General features: G+C 36.4%; 1 long non-coding RNA gene across 1 annotated transcript; it reads right to left on the bottom strand.

Annotated features, from left to right (window-relative positions):
- Positions 1-5,243: 5,243 nt before the first annotated feature.
- On the bottom strand, positions 5,244-8,650 carry LOC110785956 (uncharacterized). Its single transcript, XR_002532749.2, has 2 exons — positions 8,173-8,650; positions 5,244-5,474 (listed from the first exon to the last, which is right to left on the bottom strand). It is a non-coding gene; the product is annotated as an uncharacterized lncRNA (long non-coding RNA).
- Between the last annotated feature and the right edge of the window lie 12,032 nt (positions 8,651-20,682).

Here is a 20,682-nt window from a genome sequence, read left to right as displayed (position 1 = left end):
TTGCACAAATTAGGCTCACAATGTCTTGCCAAACCTAATCATACATTCCAATCTAATCCAATCGAATAGCATTCGCGACTACTACTCAACTAGTCATGGAAATCCTATCACTAAATCACATTTAATCACAACATCAATCATGAATTTCCCCAAAACTTCTCCAAATTCAATCCCAAAGCTTCATCCCTAACCTCTAGACTAAACTACTCAATTAGCATGATTAACATCAACATTAAACTAATATTAATCCTAATCATGAAACTAATTGAATTAATGAAGCTAATTGAAACAAAGAAAATCAGAAAATTCAAAGTACAAAAATTGGGGAAAAATCAAGCAAATTCAAAATATCAAACTAATTCTAGAATTCAAGCATAAAATCAAAGCATAAACGAAATTAACAAAGCAATTAAAGAATGGAAGAACAAAATCAAAAGAAGAATTAGAATTATACCTTGGAATGAAGAAATTGCATCAAACTTGAAGCACAAAATTGAAGAACAAAACTCAAAGCAAAGAGAAAAGAAATCTGAAAATGATGATTGAATTGAATTTAGAATCAAGAATTTGAGGCTAAGAATCCTTAATCCTAATCTCTAATCTAAGCCCTAAACTAATTCTAAGCTAAGCCTAAGAGAAATGAAAATTACGTAAAATGAAAGCCTAATTAAGCCTATGCGATTTCTCGTATTTATAGCAGCCCCGCGTAACCGTGTGTTCGCACGAAACAGGCCGTGCGTTCGCACCAAACAGCAAGGAGTTACTGCATCAATATTGCCAATTCGTGTGGTCGCACAGGTCTGCAGTGTGCTCGCACAGCAGTGTGCGCACACACGCTAAATCTGTGCGTTCGCACAGCTACTGCACTTGCTGTTTGCTAGTTGTTGTGGCTGCTATTCTTCTTCGATGTTGCTGCTGTGTTTGCCTGCTATTTCTTGCGTGATGTTGCTGCTGGTATTGCTAATGTACAGCTGCAAATAAAGCACTCAATTGAGCAGCAACGAAGCTCAAACAACAGCAGCTAAGTATATGCTTCATGTAGCTGTTGTACTTGCTCGTTGTTGCTGTTGTTGTGGCTTTTTGCGTGAGTTGCTGTGACTGAAATTCTGTGCTATTCTTGTTGCTAGGATGTTGGTTGTGTAGCTGCTACAAGATACTGCAAATGAGCTAAGGTGAGGACAAGAGGCTGCTGCTGTAATGCCACGAACAAGAGCTTGAAAGTGCGCGTAAGTACAGCAGCTATGGCTGCTGTTTGCTCGATGTTTAGCTGCTGTTCTTGCTCGTGTTTGGCTGCTGTAATGGTGTATGTCTGCAGGGCTGTAGCTGCTACAATGGTTGCTCTTGATGCTGCTATCAAGGCACTAGCAAGGTGATGAAAACGAGCCCAAGGGGCTGTTGCAAGAACACGAGTATATGGCTGTTTTTGTGCTCGTGTTGCTGACTGTTGTGGCGCGCATTGCTGGCTGTTCGTGTGCACTTGTGGGCAGCAACCTAGTGGCTGCCTTGTTGCACATTACGGCTCCTTGCATAAGCTCATGCCTTGCTTCGTCGCTGCACAAGCAAAGAGTCGATAGCAAATAAGAAAATCGCAATACATGTTATTAAAAATCGAAAACATTATTATTAATTCGTTTAACATTTTTACAAATCGTAAAACATATAACTCGTCGACAAGCATAATGACACATTAATAATACGTTAATACTCAAAACGAACCTTACGCAATAAGAATGCGCACAAAAGGCACGTTTAGAGCAAAAACGACTAAAATATGCGCAAGACGAGGAAATGTTACGATAAATGCAAAAGTGCAATAAATGAACTAAAAACGATAAAACTAAGCAAAAATAATAATAAAATGCTAATAAAATGAGCTAAAATCCTAAGCTAAGAGCGACATAAATGTCGCTCATCAACAACAAGTCTCTAAAAAGGATGGTGCTACATGTACTCCTAGGGTACATGGAATCTTGTACTCCATGCCATCCATTGGCTGAAATGGCATCTTTAAAGATGCCCTCCTTTTTGAAAATTTCCCAAATTTTCAAATTAATTTCAAATTTGAATTTCAAATTTTACACAGATTACAATACACTTAATTAATGCATTATTTTTTTTTCAGATTTTTTTTTCAACAGGAGAGAGAAAACATATTTTTGGGTTTAATTTTTTTCATCCATTCTCAGTGTTCTCTCCCTTTCTTCGTGATCTCCTCAGTTCTTGGTGTTTGATTTTCTTCTGTTCTTCATATTCTTCCTTTCTTCACGTTATTCCTTGAATTAAAGTTTTTGGTTGAATTAAAGTTTTTGTAATTAAACTTTGATTTTCTTATGTTCTTCATGTTCTTCATAAACCCAGATTTATGAACCCAGATTACGGTTTAGGGTTTTGGCGGTTGTGGTCTTCGACCCAAGGGCGGTTGTTGTAGTCAAACCACGACGGCGGTGGGTCGTTGGTGTTCTTATTTCCGGCCGAAATCTAGGGTAAGAGGGGTAATATTAGAAGGAAAAAGAAATAAGAGATTCGAAAGAGAAGGGAGGTTTGTTGAGGGTGGTGACGACGGTGATGGTAAGACGGCCAGTGAGGAAGTAGGCGGCGGGTTGGGAACCCAGATGAATAACCTAGATCTTAAAGTTGTTCAATCTTTTTTTTATATGCCTTTGATTTAACGGAATCATTTAAAAAATAATGAAGTCAAGGTAAATTGATTCTAATACAATTATGGAAGCAATATAAAATAATTTACTTTACCAAAGGTTATGTGCTGATACCCCTTGCTTCAATGGTCACTGAATGCTTCCTATATTTCTTTCAGCCTGCGTGTCGTGTTCGATCTCTGATATCAACAATCTTTTTTTCATTTTAACTCTGAATAAGAATTTACGGGATCTTTTTAACTTTAAGGAAATCAAAAGGTGATTTTTTAAACACTGACTTAATTTTTTGATTTCGTAAATTAACAAATTGTAAATTTGAAATTAAGGGATCATATTCGTTTTCTAGAAATCAAACAAAAATGAACTGTTCTCATTCAAATAGATAAATAAAATAACGTTACAATATTGTATGTGCTGATACCCCTTGCTACAATGGTCACTGCAATGCTTCCTATATTTCCTTCAGCCTGCGTGGCGTGTTCGAACCCTTGGAGCAACGTTTTGTCTACATTTTAACTATGAATAAGATTTTACGGGATCTTTTTAACTTTAAGGAAATCAAAAGGTGATTTTTTAAACACTAAATTAATTTATGATTTCGTAAATTAACACTTAATTAACAAATTGTAATATGTGAAGCCCCAAATTGAAGTTGTGAAGCCCCAAATTGAAGCTATATGGTTGTGATACAATTTTTTTCCAATGCTAACGAAGCTGTGGAGCCCCAAATTGAAGTTTGAAATTTTCTTGGAAGTTGTGTTTTAAGAGACGTTTGAACTTCTCTGTGGGAGTTGTGTACTGAGGGACGTTTGAACTTCTTTATGTGAATTACGTTTTATAGGTATCAATTGATTTACACTCAAAGGAGTTGGTATATGACGTCTGATTGAATTTCTGGGACGGTATCATTTTTAATAGAATCCCTGTTGATTTGTAAGACTCTATATCCATTTTAACGGATTGATGTTTGAACCCTATAAAAACAAAATGACTTCTATATATTCAAAATGATCACGTATAGTAATGTTATGTTAAAAACATTTTGTCTGTCCTTGAAAGGAGTCGAACATGGGTGCGTGGGGATATTACTCAATATGATCAGCGTTCAGTAACCATTACGACAAAGGGGTATCAGCACATCTGTATTTTCAAAAGAACCAATTTGTCTATTGAATTAGAGTTTGACTATTTTTTTTTCTTTTTACCTTAAAGGTGTAATGATCCTGTAAATTCATGGTCAAAAATTATACCAAGTAATTTCCTCTTTGGCTAGGATTCAAAAGCTTAGTTAAACTTTAAAAAGATGATTTTTGCTCTAGGGAAATCCATAGTCAGGGTAACCTTTTATTTTTATTGTCGTATTAGATGTGTTTACTAAAACATAAATTAACTTCTAGGTGTGTATGGATTCTCATCCTAGATTCTTAAAGAGTAGTCGTCTATTAAAAAGGTAAACGTAACCTTCTATTACGACGGTATTGTTTTAGCAAATATCTATAAACGTTTGTAATGAATGGATTAAATATTGCATGTAAATTATAATAGTACTATGATGAAGCATTTAGCGCAAGTCGTGAAGGCTTGCAAAGACTAATTATCTTGAACATATGCTTAATTACTCCATAATTTTCCAAGTGCTTGAATTATCAATCAATATTCGGTCCTAATTCAATAAAGGGTTATTGGCAGAAAACGCTTTTTTATTATATTTTTACTAGGAATTACTCCGTATGTTTTTTTAATGAAAATTAAATTTTATTAGTATGTATTTTAATATGTGGGATCATTTTATTTATTATGAAATCTAAACATTCGCTGCTTATAAAACCTTATTCTCAAAATCTCAAATATATTATATATTTTCTAGCACAAAATGGATGTGCACTACTACAAAAAAAAAAACCCTTTTGGAATCGCCTCTTAACCCCCTATAGAGTCGCCTAATGGGCGACTCCACAGGGGCGATTCTATAGGTACCCCCTTTATGTGTTGCCTGTGACCCGACACTATAGGTCAGTTTATGTGTCGCCTCTTATGTTGGAGGCGACTCTGAATAGGAAATCTATGGATTTGTATGTACTTTTCTGAGTGGCATAATTCGTTTTAGGCGACGCATATGGTGCTCTATCGTGTCGCCTGCTTCGTTTGAGGCGATTCAAAGGGTACTCTATGGTGTCGCTTGCTTATGTTGAGGCGATTCAAATGGTACTCTATGGTGTCGCCTGTTTATTTAGAGGCGATTCAAAGGGTACTCTATGGTGGCGCCTGCTTATTTAGAGGCGACACATATGGTACTCTATAGTGTCGCCTACTTTGTTGAGGCGATGTATATGATACTATATGGTGTCGCCTCCTTTGTTCGAAGCGATGCTTATGATGCACTAGGGTGTCGCCTACTTCATTGGAGGCGATGCATATGGTACGCTATGGTATCGCCTGTTTTTTAAGAGGCGACACATATATTAATTTACAATGTTTCCTATATAGTTGAGAAGCGACGAAAATGGACATCGACGATGTTGTAGATGCGCCACAATTTTTCTTTTTCTAAATGTCCACTTTTGGACCAATTGACATTAAATGGCATAAATAAAAATTCAAACCATTGGAATATAATCTCCAAAAATGATAAAAGTCATACGTAATACTTTTGTATTTTTACATATTAGAAAATACTGAATACGAATTTAAGAAGTTTATGTCAACTAAGTGTCAAACTGAAACTAATTAACTATAAACAATTATCAATGAAAAATCTACACCATCTTTCACGAACATCATCGATACTTCGTGAGTATATGCCTCCAAGTTGAAATGCTACATACACAAAACCAAATGCATATAAATATATTAGAAACAATGCAAGTGCACTCAAATAATCCAACTTCTGTCCATCTCTAATCAAATACATATCTCATATATATCAGCTCCACACTTATTTCACAAAAATTAATTCATATATAAAAAATGCATGACTTTTTAATTTTTTGGTCCTTATTACTCCGAACAGATAAATGAGATTATGATATATACTTTTATTTTAAATAAAATAACACAACTTGTAAAATAACCACCAACATCAAAAGAGAAGCAATAAAAGGAGAAGATAAAATAAAAGAAACTTTACGTTATTAGGCTGCCAATAACGAATATTTTACTTTTGCCACTACGGTATGGGATTTCACTCTTATGAGAATCCCAATAGTAAGATTTCAACCAATTGAGTGTCTAGATATGTTAATACAAGTAAGACATCAATTTGTAAACAAAATGACTATGCTATAGAACATAACCAAACATTACGAGAATGCATCTGATAACAATGCCAGCTAACTATAAATAATTTAGATATGCTAGTAAGAAATTAAGATATCTTGTAGCTTTAACAGATCAGAAACACAAGCATGAAAATGTCTCATACCTATTAGAAATAAATGAGCAGCCCCCGATCCTGACAATTCTCATGCATGCCTAACAATTCTGTAGATCTTTTTTTATTTATCAAATAACTTTATAATTCTTTTTTACTCTGAGTACATCAAATTAGTTAGTATGGAGTATGGACCTATGATCTATATCATACCCCTCACAAAAATTACTAAGATCTAGCGGTCCATAGAATATTATTTTCTTTAACATGTTTATTTTGTTCGTAATATTACATAGAAAATGTATGACAACTATGAACTTAAACAATTATTTGTATGACATATAATAGTTTATTATTGTAAATTCTACATGTTTAACTTAATAGTTTGGGGAATTAATCTAAAATTGGATTAATAACATCATAAACGGTTAAAATTCTGAATTCTTTTTTAGAGACCTAGTCGATATCAATACCAAAGACCTATTCTGCATTAGTTTGTATTAGCTTTGTTTTTGGGATTTTCCCCTCATTTTTCAACAAAAAAAAACTAATAAAACATTGGATGAATTTATGATTTATATATTATTTGGCGAAATTGGTTTTTTTGGTCCCAATTTTTTCATTCGTACCCCCATCTCTCAGTTCCTGGATTCTCCACTAGTGTACTAGAGAACTAGATGGAAGAAGATCGATCAACTAATTTAGGGAAAGAGTATATGAACTCTTAGGAAAAGACACCAATTAACTGAAATTAATCAATTATCTTCCTGTCATTAGGTTGTCTTAAGAAGAGTCTTGAATATGGGTATGGGCCACACCCATCTCGAGGAAATATAGTCCATTTCAAAAAACAAAAACGGGTTCTGCCTTAAAATCGATCATCAGCAGTTAGCCTTATAAAGTGTACGCATCTCTTTACTTTTATTAATGTGGGATGCTCACATGTCATTTTTCATGAGGCTAGATCTTAACATTCTCCTTAAGACTCAAAGTAAGGAATCTAAGGAAATTTTTTTTGCTTTAAGTTTGCAGATTAGTTTAGATTAATTATGGTCAAGGGATATATATGATCTAATGAAAAACTTTACTTTCTCTCCCATGCTGCTATGGTTGGTTTTATGGTTGGTGCTGCCATGGTCTTCAACAGCTCAAAGGCTTGCTTGGCATTATAGATTTCACAAAGGATACGGATATAATGTCGGTTTTGCACTCAGTTTTTAGCCAAGCCAAGCATGGTGTAAGAATTTTCTACTACTTTTTACTTAAAAATTTACTTGTATATTTCGATCAGATTAATATCTTGTTTCGCGTGATTCCTGATGTTGGGTTTTGTCTATATGTTGACAGTGGAACTGGAAGACAATGGCTATAGGCATATAATTTCTGGTTTTCCTGTTGATAAGTACATTGTAAGTAAATATCACTGAAATAAACAAACAAACAAAAATCTTAGGCAACAATATAATTTTAGTTCTAAACTCGAACTTCCTCATCTTTTTAACAGGGAAAGAAAAACAAGAGTGCTAGACAATAGTTATTGAGTTGTTTATACTACTTCTAATGCTATACGGAGTATTATACAATAACAAAGACCAAGAAAAATAATCGAATGAACTAATTAATCTAAAGAGAATGAGATGTCCACATTTACCTACGACATCTAATAAAAGAACTAACCAACTTAGCCAAAAACATACCACACTGAGTCATTGACACCAAATTATAATGATAGTAGTAATGAAGAACCTAATGAAAGGGATCAAAGAAAGTACGTGTTCTTAAACATGAAAAATGGATGGAAGGAAGGAATAAAAGTATTGCCAGGAAGCCTTCAATATTCTCCCCAAAAGATAAGTGAACAGATAAAATTCTTTAAAACAACCGGTTAAGAGAACTTAAACAACTTCATGGGGACTGCAACAAATTCTCAATTTCTTTGCTTGCAACAAAAAAATAAAATTGAACACAAAATAAAACCCAATCAACCCAACAATAATACCAAAACCTAATGTTCACAATCACTCGATCAAATTCCGAGAAAATATAACAATCAATCAATCAAATATAATCAAAATCCTAGAAAATATACAGGTAACTAACAATCAATCGATCAAATTACATGAACAGAGAAGAGGAGGGACGCACCGAAGACCGTTTTTTAAGGGTTTGCTACTGCCTGATTCGACGGCTCCGTGCAGTTGCTTAAGTGATTTCCCTATGAATCTATCGCCAGCAATCTCGCGATTCTCTATTGTTGATGGAGGGTTTCAATTTCGTGGGTATTGATGGTAGTGCCCAATTCGTTGATAGAGGTTTGCCGTGAGGGTTTATGGTGGTTTTGGTAGAGGTTTCCCGTAAGGGTTGAGTTAGAGTTGAATGGCTTTCTTTTTTTTTTCCCTTTTTTTTTTTTTTTTTTGAAGTTTAGGTCCCATTAATTAATTTGATAGGTTGATGTTTTGTATTTTCTTATACTTTGTAATTCTTTTTATAAAAAAAAAGCACTCAAATATTTCGTTTCACACGAGAGTTTAATAAAACAATAAGATTTACGTTTAAGGTGTCACCTGTATATAAAAGGGGACACATAAGGTTATGATGTCGTCTGAAAAACAAAGGCGACACATAAGGTGAATTTTAGAGTGTGAGAAAGAATATAAAAATAAATTAAAAAAAACACCTAAGGTGTCGCCTATAACATAAGAGGCGACACGTAAACTATTTACGTCCCTTGTAATGTAGAAGGCGACACATAAAGTATACACGTCCCATTTTATGTGGCGGGCGACTCGTAAACTTTTAATTTCCGAGTCGCCTACTTTATAAAAGGCGACTCTGAATGTTTATGTGTCGCCTGGTAAATTGAAGGTGACGGGTAATCCTTTTTCCTGGTTTTTAATTTTGATTTATGGAGCCTTCTGAGTCGCCTGTTCCATAACAGGCGACTCCAAAAGCTTATGTGTCGCCTGTTCATATGCCTTTGATTTAACGGAATCATTTAAAAAATAATGAAGTCAAGGTAAATTGATTCTAATACAATTATGGCAGCAATATAAAATAATTTACTTTACCAAAGGTTATGTGCTGATACCCCTTGCTTCAATGGTCACTGAATGCTTCCTATATTTCTTTCAGCCTGCGTGGCGTGTTCGATCTCTGATATCAACAATCTTTTTTTCATTTTAACTCTGAATAAGAATTTACGGGATCTTTTTAACTTTAAGGAAATCAAAAGGTGATTTTTTAAACACTGACTTAATTTTTTGATTTCGTAAATTAACAAATTGTAAATTTGAAATTAAGGGATCATATTCGTTTTCTAGAAATCAAACAAAAATCAACTGTTCTCATTCAAATAGATAAATAAAATAACGTTACAATATTGTATGTGCTGATACCCCTTGCTACAATGGTCACTGCAATGCTTCCTATATTTCCTTCAGCCTGTGTGGCGTGTTCGAACCCTTGGAGCAACGTTTTGTCTACATTTTAACTATGAATAAGATTTTACGGGATCTTTTTAACTTTAAGGAAATCAAAAGGTGATTTTTTAAACACTGAATTAATTTATGATTTCGTAAATTAACACTTAATTAACAAATTGTAATATGTGAAGCCCCAAATTGAAGCTATATGGTTGTGATACAATTTTTTCCAATGCTAACGAAGCTGTGGAGCCCCAAATTGAAGTTTGAAATTTTCTATGGGAGTTGTGTTTTAAGAGACGTTTGAACTTCTCTGTGGGAGTTGTGTACTGAGGGACGTTTGAACTTCTTTATGTGAATTGCGTTTTATAGGTATCAATTGATTTACACTCAAAGGAGTTGGTATATGACGTCTGATTGAATTTTTGGGACGGTATCATTTTTAATAGAATCCCTGTTGATTTGTAAGACTCTATATCCATTTTAACGGATTGATGTTTGAACCCTATAAAAACAAAATGACTTCTATATATTCAAAATGATCCCGTATAGTAATGTTATGTTAAAAACATTTTGTCTGTCCTTGAAAGGAGTCGAACATGGGTGCGTGGGGATATTACTCAATATGATCAGCGTTCAGTAACCATTACGACAAAGGGGTATCAGCACATCTGTATTTTCAAAAGAACCAATGTGTCTATTGAATTAGAGTTTGACTATTTTTTTTCTTTTTACCTTAAAGGTGTAATGATCCTGTAAATTCATGGTCAAAAATTATACCAAGTAATTTCCTCTTTGGCCAGGATTCAAAAGCCTAGTTAAACTTTAAAAAGATGATTTTTGCTCTAGGGAAATCCATAATCAGGGTAACCTTTTATTTTTATTGTCGTATTAGATGTGTTTACTAAAACATAAATTAACTTCTAGGTGTGTATGGATTCTCATCCTAGATTCTTAAAGAGTAGTCGTCTATTAAAAAGGTAAATGTAACCTTCTATTACAACGGTATTGTTTTAGCAAATATCTATAAACGTTTGTAATGAATGGATTAAATATTGCATGTAAATTATAATAGTACTATGATGAAGCATTTAGCAAGTCGTGAAGGCTTGAAAAGACTAATTATCTTGAACATATGCTTAATTACTCCATAATTTTTCAAGTGCTTGAATTATCAATCAATATTCGATCCTAATCAATAAAGGGTTATTGGCAGAAAACGCTTTTTTATTATATTTTTACTAGGAATTACTCCGTATGTTTTTTTAATGAAAATTAAATTTTATTAGTATGTATTTTAATATGTGGGATCATTTTATTTATTATGAAATCTAAACATTCGCTGCTTATAAAACCTTATTCTCAAAATCTCAAATATATTATATATTTTCTAGCACAAAATGGATGTGCTGATACCCCTTGCCAAACTGGTTACAACGAAGTTAATATGGTCATCTTTACACTGCCTAGACCTGCGTTCGATCATATCCTTTATATGTGACTTTTTTTTTTCCTTTGTGCAATTGTTGTTTTATGTTTCTATACTTTTTATGGTTTCTTTTTAGTATTTACGGAATCATAATAAACAATACATAATCAGATTGCATATTTCAATATACGGCCACTGTCACTTCTGAAAAGCCATTGTCGTCTTCATCAACCTTCGGTAAAAGGTCCAGCTTTTGCTTCCATTCAAGCACAAAACATCCACATAGCTAGTTTTCTTCTATACCTTCTTCCAACCATCAATATAGCTAGCTTTTGCAACTGAAACTAATTTAGAAAAGGTAGATTAAATTTATTATTTCAATTGAGCATTTTATCAAACACCTTATATGCATCACAAAGGGAGGTTTATGTAATAAAAATTTTGTCTATCTCATAGCCCAATTCGAAAGATATTAAGGGAAACTTGAATTGCAGTTGATAATAGGTATTTATATCTAGCACGAATGTCCAGCTATGAAATTAATTAAATTTCAATTTTTATTCTTAGCAGGAATAAATATGGACCAACAATGGGAGAATTTTTTTTTTTAGAACAACAATGGCAGATTTCTTTTATGAACAACAATGGCAGAAAAAGGAAAGAGAAGAAGGGAGATGAAGGACCTACAATAATTTCGTTTGGCGGGTTGGCAAACTTGGCGCACTATGGCAAATTGTATCCCGCCCAATTCTGACTAATTGGTGCCATATGTGAAATTGTATCCCGCTCAAAATGAGTTTTTCATTTCTGTTTTCCCTCCCCTTTTTTAGTGGGATTGATGTGTTGTCAATATATTATAGGTGATGTACAAAAGGCTCTTGTACTCTAGGAGTACATGTAGCCTTTTCCCTCTAAAAAGTTCTTATAAAGCAAGGTACATAATCCCAACAAAAATTGCATAAAAATTATAAAAATTCTTGTAACTCAACCTACTCAAAAAAATTAAAAATCAATCTTTCAAAACGACTGAGTAATGTAATGAATTGATTTATTAGTCAAAATGAAAATTTATTTACAAGCAACACAAGTCTTGAGAAAGTAAAGGGAAATATGAAAACTTATGCTACTTTCCTACTACCACCACCTTGTTACTTTACAACCAACATATGGCAGGTTAATGTCCCCCTCTAACACCTATTACTTTTATAGTTTTATGTGATCAATATCCCTAAAAAACCCAAAAATTATTACAAGCTCAAATCAACATATCATATTATGTAAAGCACAAGATACGTTCATTCAATTGCATGCTAGTGTTGCAGTTGATGCAAGTATTTTCATCTACGTTTCTATCCACAACCTGCATACAAAAAGTAAACCATTTTAGATGAGCTACGTCTTCGCCAAAGAGTTCAAATTTATTGGGGAAAAACTTTACCACAAATTATCAACACACATAACACCAACATATTAAATGTGTCTCAAAGTGTTCATAAACACAGAGTAATCAGCTACTAAAAACACGAAAATAAGCTACTCTAAACACCGGAATATGAAATTTAGAGGAGTATGTGAAATGTCTTATATTTCATAAGCAACCATATCCTTGCAAGCAAAAAGAAACAATAATATCTCATAGTGCATTCCAACTTTCCAAGGCACTTGTTATGCCAACAAACCACCTAGAGCGGCAATTCAATAGAGAATAGACAAAATGTCCTTCTTGTTAGGTTATGATACATATGACATTACATAGATCATGCGGAAACAACCATTAACCCAGGACAACATATTATTTACACATAATCATATAGCATAATTTAGATGCATACTCTTTGTTGCGTGCCCTCCCTAGCTGCGCCCGAACCGAACAAGAACAAGTCTTTAGGACTCCAAGTGTCGTCCCTCCGTAGATAGTCCACAGCACGTCCGGATCCGCCTTAAGATTGACCAACTAGAATCGCCCTTAAGGTACTAGAAAATTTCGGCAATTTGAGCAAGATGTGTGTTTGAATTTTCTCTCAAAAACTCACTTTGAATACTTTGAAAACTTGTTATAAATTGTGAGCCCTAGCCTCATATTTATAGGGGTATGGAAAGGGAATCGAAATCCTATTCAGATACAAATTAATTAAACCTAGAATCCTACAAGAACTCTAATTTAATTAATTTATCAAATAGAAATAGGAATTTAATCATTAACCGAACTCTGCATGTTTTAGGAAACGTGCACGAACACAAACACTTGCACACACACGCACGGCTGCCACGATGGGCCCCATGCGTGCGCGCGAGCAGCAGCCCACACAGCGCCCGCGCGCGCTGCGCGCTGCGCGTGCTGTGCGCGCTGTGCGCGCTGTGCAGCCTGCTGGGCCTGGCCTTGCGCTGGGCCTGGCGTGGTTGTTTGTGCGGCGCGCTTGGCTTGCTGGGCGATGGCCTGGCTTCGTGCTGGGCCTCGTCCGGCAGGCCTCGTCCGATGCTTATTCGTACGATGCGCTTCCGAATAAATTTTCCTATTCCGGAATTCATTTCCGATACGAACAATATTTAATATTTCCGATTCCGGAATTAATTTCCGTTTCGAACAAATATTTAATATTTCCGTTTCCGGAATTATTTTCCGATTCCGGTAATATTTCCGATTCTGACAATATTTCCGTTTCCGGCAATATTTCCGATGCTGGCAATATTTCCATTTCCGATAATATTTTCCGATACGTACCATGTTTCCGTTTCCGGCAACATCTACGACTTGGATAATATTTATATTTCCGATACGATCCATATTTCCGTTTCCGGCAATATCATCGTTTCCGGAGTATTCATTTCTTGCCTGTGACGATCTTAGCTCCCACTGAAACCAAGATCCGTCGGTTCCGAATATTCATAGATGGAGTATTTAATGCCATTAAATACTTGATCCGTTTACGTACTATTTGTGTGACCCTACGGGTTCAGTCAAGAGTAAGCTGTGGATTAATATCATTAATTCCACTTGAACTGAAGCGGCCTCTAGCTAGGCATTCAGCTCACTTGATCTCACTGAATTATTAACTTGTTTAATTAATACTGAACCGCATTTATTAGACTTAACATAGAATGCATACTTGGACCAAGGGCATTATTTCCTTCAGTCTCCCACTTGTCCTTAGGGACAAGTGTGCATTTCCTAATTCCTTTGTCGCTCGATGCTTGCTCTTGAACATAAGGTAAGAGTTGTCATCCTTATTATGTCCAGAGGTGTTCCTCGGTTTCAGAGTTCAACTGATCAAATAAACAGATAATCATAGCCTATGATTCATCCGAGCACGGCCATGCATTTCACAGTTTCTAGCTCTCCGAGTGGCCTTGTACAACTTTTAAGCATCTCATCCCGATTTATGGGAGGACAATCCCAATCTTGCGATCTTGAGATTAGACTTCGTTTGATAGGTGATTACCTGAGCGTTGCCTTTATAGCCTCCTTTTACGGTGCGACGGTTGGTCAACGTCAAAGCAACCAGTTCTCAAACAAGTAATCTCAAATCACTCAGGTATTGAGGATTTAGTGTCTAATAATTTAATGAAATTTACTTATGACAGATTTTCATCTCTTACAGTAAAGTTTCATAGGTCTTGTCCGATACTAGTCTTCCCAAAGTAAGTATCTATGCAAATGATTATGACATTGCCATGTCCACATAGTTCAAGAAACAGAACTACTAGTCATCTTGCATTCTAATCGTCTAACGTTTTCTATGCGTCCAATTTTATAGAAAACTCCGATTAGGGACCATTTTCAACCTTTGACATTCAAGTTCACTTGATAGACATTTCTTAGTCACAGGACTGGTCCTGACAGTCTATCTTGAATATATCGTCAAATTGAAGGGACTCATCATTTAATAAACCACAAATTAAATGGAAAAATGAATTCTTTTCATTTATTGTGAATGATTAACCAATAATGTTTTACAAAGATTTAAACTCTAAAACTTTAAAACATTAAACAGAGACATCAAAGTCATTCTCCAATATGCTTGATTCCCATAGCTGCAGTATGCGAGTTGTGCTTCGCCTGCGGCAGAGGTTTAGTTAATGGATCTGATATGTTGTCATCAGTTCCAATTTTGCTTATCTCGACTTCTTTTCTTTCAACGAACTCTCGTAGAAGGTGAAATCTACGAAGTACATGCTTGACTCTCTGGTGGTGTCTAGGCTCTTTTGCCTGTGCAATAGCTCCGTTATTATCACAATACAGGGCTATTGGTCCTTTAATGGAGGGGACTACACCAAGTTCTCCTATGAACTTCCTTAGCCATATAGCTTCCTTTGCTGCTTCATGTGTAGCAATGTACTCCGCTTCAGTTGTAGAATCCGCAATGGTGCTTTGCTTAGCACTTTTCCAGCTTACTGCTCCTCCGTTGAGGCAGAAGACAAACCCAGACTGTGATCTAAAATCATCTTTGTCGGTTTGGAAACTTGCGTCCGTATAGCCTTTAACAATTAATTCATCATCTCCACCATAGACCAGGAAGTCATCTTTGTGCCTTTTCAGGTACTTCAGAATATTCTTGGCAGCAGTCCAATGCGCCTCTCCTGGGTCTGACTGGTATCTGCTCGTAGCACTGAGTGCGTACGCAACATCCGGGCGTGTACATATCATAGCATACATTATTGAACCAATCAATGATGCATATGGAGTCCCATTCATTCGTCTACGCTCATCAAGTGTTTTTGGGCACTGAGTCTTGCTTAGAGTCATTCCATGAGACATGGGTAGGTAGCCTCGCTTGGAGTCCGCCATCTTGAACCTATCAAGCACCTTATTGATATAAGTGCTTTGACTAAGTCCAATCATCCTTTTAGATCTATCTCTGTAAATCTTGATGCCCAATATGTACTGTGCTTCTCCTAGATCCTTCATCGAAAAACATTTCCCAAGCCAAATCTTGACAGAGTTCAACATAGGAATGTCATTTCCGATAAGCAATATGTCGTCGACATATAATACTAGGAAAGCAATTTTGCTCCCACTGACCTTCTTGTATACACAAGATTCGTCTGCGTTCTTGATGAAACCAAAGTCACTGACTGCTTCATCAAAACGTATATTCCAGCTCCTGGATGCCTGCTTCAATCCGTAGATTGACTTCTTTAGCTTGCATACCTTTTTAGCATTCTTTGGATCCTCAAAACCTTCAGGCTGTGTCATAAACACAGTTTCTGTTAAAACGCCGTTTAAGAAAGCAGTTTTGACATCCATCTGCCATATTTCGTAATCGTAATATGCAGCGATTGCTAACATTATTCGAATAGACTTTAGCATTGCAACTGGTGAAAAGGTTTCATCGTAATCCACACCGTGGACTTGCCTGTAACCTTTTGCGACCAATCTAGCTTTGAAAACTTCAAGTTTCCCATCCTTGTCCTTTTTCAGTTTGAAAACCCATTTGCTTCCAATGGCTTGTTAGCCATCTGGCAAATCGACCAAATCCCATACTTGGTTTTCAGACATGGAGTCTAATTCAGATTGCATGGCTTCTTGCCACTGCTTGGAGCTAGGGCTCGTCATAGCTTGCTTGTAAGTCGCAGGTTCATCACTTTCAAGTAATAGAACGTCATAGCTCTCGTTCGTCAAAATACCTAAGTACCTTTCCGGTTGAGATCTATATCTTTGCGATCTACGCGGGGTAACATTTCTAGATTGACCATGATTCTCACCAGATTCTTCTAAAGATCTCTGAGTTTCATCCTGAATGTCATCTTGAGCATTCTCTAGAGTTTGTTGTTCGACTCGAATTTCTTCGAGGTCTACTTTTCTCCCACTTGTCATTTTGGAAATGTGATCCTTCTCCAAAAAGACACCATCTCGAGCAACAAACACTTTGTTCTCAGATGTAATGTAGAAATAATACCCCTTTGTTTCCTTTGGATAGCCCACAAGGATACATTTGTCAGATTTTGGATGAAGTTTGTCTGAAATTAATCGTTTGACGTATACTTCACATCCCCAAATCTTAAGAAAAGACACATTTGGAGGCTTTCCAAACCATAATTCGTATGGAGTCTTTTCGACAGCTTTAGACGGAGCTCTATTTATAGTGAGTGCAGCTGTATTTAGTGCATGTCCCCAAAATTCTAATGGAAGTTCGGCCTGACCCATCATTGACCTGACCATGTCTAGCAAGGTTCTGTTCCTCCGTTCCGACACACCGTTCCATTGTGGTGTTCCAGGAGGAGTCAATTCTGATAGAATTCCACATTCTTTCAGATGGTCATCAAATTCATAGCTCAGATATTCACCGCCTCTATCAGACCGCAGTGCCTTAATCTTCTTGCCTAATTGATTCTCTACTTCACTCTGAAATTCCTTGAATTTGTCAAAGGATTCAGACTTATGCTTCATTAGGTAGACGTAACCATACCTACTGAAGTCATCAGTGAAAGTGATAAAGTAGCTGAAACCACCTCTAGCATTTGTACTCATTGGTCCACATACATCTGTATGGATTAAACCCAATAGTTCATTTGCTCTTTCTCCAACTTTAGAGAAAGGTTGCTTTGTCATTTTGCCAAGTAAACATGATTCGCATTTACCATAATCCTCTAAGTCAAATGGTTCTAGAATTCCTTCCCTTTGAAGTCTTTCTAAGTGTTTCAAGTTTATATGGCCTAATCGACAATGCCACAGATAGGTGAGATCTGAATCATCCTTTTTGGCCTTTTTGGTATTTATGTTATATACTTCTCTGTCGTGATCTAATAAATAAAGTCCATTGACTAATCTAGCAGATCCATAAAACATCTCTTTAAAATAAAACGAACAACTATTGTCTTTTATTAAAAAGGAAAATCCCTTAGCATCTAAGCAAGAAACTGAAATGATGTTTTTAGTAAGACTTGGAACATGGAAACATTCTTCCAGTTCCAAAACTAGCCCGGAGGGCAACGACAAATAGTAAGTTCCTACGGCTAATGCAGCAATCCGTGCTCCATTTCCCACTCGTAGGTCGACTTCACCCTTGCTTAACTTTCTACTTCTTCTTAGTCCCTGTGGATTGGAACATAAGTGTGAGCCACAACCTGTATCTAATACCCAAGAAGTTGAATTAGCAAGTATACAGTCTATAACGAAAATACCTGAAGATGGAACGACTGTTCCGTTCTTCTGATCTTCCTTTAGCTTCAAGCAATCTCTCTTCCAATGCCCCTTCTTCTTGCAGTAGAAGCATTCGGATTCAGAAGTGGGTTGACTGACCTTCCTCTTTGCAGATTTGGCGCCAGTTTGCTTAGTTGGGCTGGCCTTGTTGCCACCTTTCTTAGCATTCCTCTTCTTTCCAGATTTCTTGAACTTGCCCCCACGCACCATAAGCACATCCTGCTTATCACTTTTGAGCGTCTTTTCAGCGGTCTTCAGCATACCGTGAAGCTCAGTGAGCGTTTTGTCCAGACTATTCATACTGTAGTTCAGTTTGAACTGATCATACCCGCTATGAAGAGAATGGAGGATGGTGTCTATAGCCATTTCCTGAGAAAATTGCTGATCCAGCCGACTCATATTCTCAATGAGTCCAATCATTTTGAGAACATGTGGACTTACGGGCTCGCCTTTCTTAAGCTTGGTCTCAAGAATTTGCCTATGAGTCTCGAATCTTTCGACTCGAGCCAGATCTTGGAACATGTTCTTCAACTCACTGATGATTGTGAAAGCATCTGAGTTGATGAACGTTATCTGCAGATCCGCACTCATGGTGGCGAGCATTAGACATTTCACATCCTTGTTGGCATCAATCCAACGATTGAGGGCTGCCTGAGTGACCCCGTCGCCTGCAGCTTCGGGCATCGCCTCATCTAGGACATACTCCTTTTCTTCCTGCATAAGAACTATTTGCAAGTTCCTTTGCCAGTCAAGGAAGTTTTTCCCGTTCAACTTCTCCTTTTCGAGAATTGATCGAATGTTGAATGAATTGTTGTTTGCCATATTAAAAACTACAATTGAAAAGAATAAACAAATAAATAACCATTCACAGTTTCTCTTAATAAACTTAAATTCTAGCATACATGCATAATTCAATGTTTATTAAGCATTTTATTCAAATTATGTGTTCCGGCAGGTGTGAATAAAATGATTCCAAGATCCTAAAATCATTGAAGAACTAAGCACAGTTTGTCGACTTAATCCTAGAACATCTTAGGTAAGCAAAAAGCCTTTTGCTAATAGTCTAGAAACTATTCTTGGTTGATAGGTACGTCTAAGAACTTATTAGGTAAACCTATCGAATTTGCCACGACATAAAAGGACTCCTTACTTATATCGTTGAGTTTCACCAAAACTAACATGTACTCACAATTATTTGTGTACCTTGCCCCTTTAGGACCAATAAGTAACACCTCGCTGAGCGAAAACTATTACTAGATTGATGTAAAGGATATTCAAGCAAGTGTATATTTTGGCATGGCACCTTTTAACTCAATTTTTAAGTTTGGAACTTAAGGCTCTTACTATGTTGGTTAGATTTTAAGTGAACTAAAATCCTTAATCATGCAACATAATCAAGCTTTTGATCTCATGCATTTTAAGACATATTTAAAAGCAATAAATAACTTAAAACATGCATAAGATATTTGTGATCTAGTATGGCCCGACTTCATCTTGAAGCTTTGACTTCAAAGTCCGTCTTGAAAATCTCCGTGGGAGGCACCATTTTCTTCAAATAGGATAAGCTATAACTAATTACAACTATTTGATGGTTCGCAGACCATATTTGAATTGAAAAATAACTTTGGTACTTTAGACCAATTACATTCAAATTAATGGTACGCATACCATATTTTCTATCCTATTTGGGCCATACTAGTCACTTCATAACCTGCAAAACAGTACATATACAATATATACCATTCACCCATTCATTATCATGAATGGCCCACATAGCTGGTTAGTAAAACACATTATGCATCACGTAAACATTTGCAGCAATTAATCAAGGGCACCAATAATCTACCAATTATTCAGTCCTTATTAATTCTAATCAAGTTGTTTTAACCTTAAGGATTTGTAGACCTAATCAAGAGTTTATGACTAAAAAGCGCTCCCACTTAAACCAATAAATTCATATGCTTTACTGATTTTAAACATAAAAATGTATTTCTAGTCTAACCGGAAACATACAAATTTAATTAAAATTTAAAGCTCATATAAATTTATAATTGAATCCAAAAAGTTTAATTTAATTTCAGTCGTATTTAAATTAATTCATGATTTTAATTTTAGTAAGATAATTAGAATAAATAACATTTATTATAATTACAATATTCAAAATTAAAATCCAAGAAAATAATTTAAATTAATTTTAAAGTTAATTAAAATTACTTGAACTGGAATTTTCAAATTAAACGTTCAAAATGATCTTTAATCGTAACGCAAACACCCTACGCGTTGCACGCCCATGGGCCGCACGCACACAGCCATTGCTGGCCATGTGCGCGCAGCCCATGCGCTCGTCGCATAGCTGCTGCATCCCCATCGCAAGCCTCCGCACGCATTATTGCTCGCTGCGCGCGCCAACGCTCATCGCACGCGAGCTATCGCTCGCAGTGCGCGCGCGACATCGCTCGCTGGGCGCGCGACATCGCTCGCTGGGCGCGCGACATCGCTCGCTGGGCGCGCGACATCGCTCGCTGGGCGCGCGACATCGCTCGCTGGGCGCGCGACATCGCTCGCTGGGCGCGCGATATCGCTCGCTGGGCGCGCGACATCGCTCGCTGGGCGCGCGATATCGCTCGCTGGGCGCGCGAGCCATCGCTCGTTGGGCGCGCGAG

This window comes from Spinacia oleracea, chromosome 4, assembly GCF_020520425.1.
Source record: "Spinacia oleracea cultivar Varoflay chromosome 4, BTI_SOV_V1, whole genome shotgun sequence".
NCBI lineage: Eukaryota > Viridiplantae > Streptophyta > Magnoliopsida > Caryophyllales > Amaranthaceae > Spinacia > Spinacia oleracea.
The sequence above is the reverse complement of the archived record's forward strand: the minus strand, read 5'-3'. Positions and strand labels throughout refer to the sequence as shown.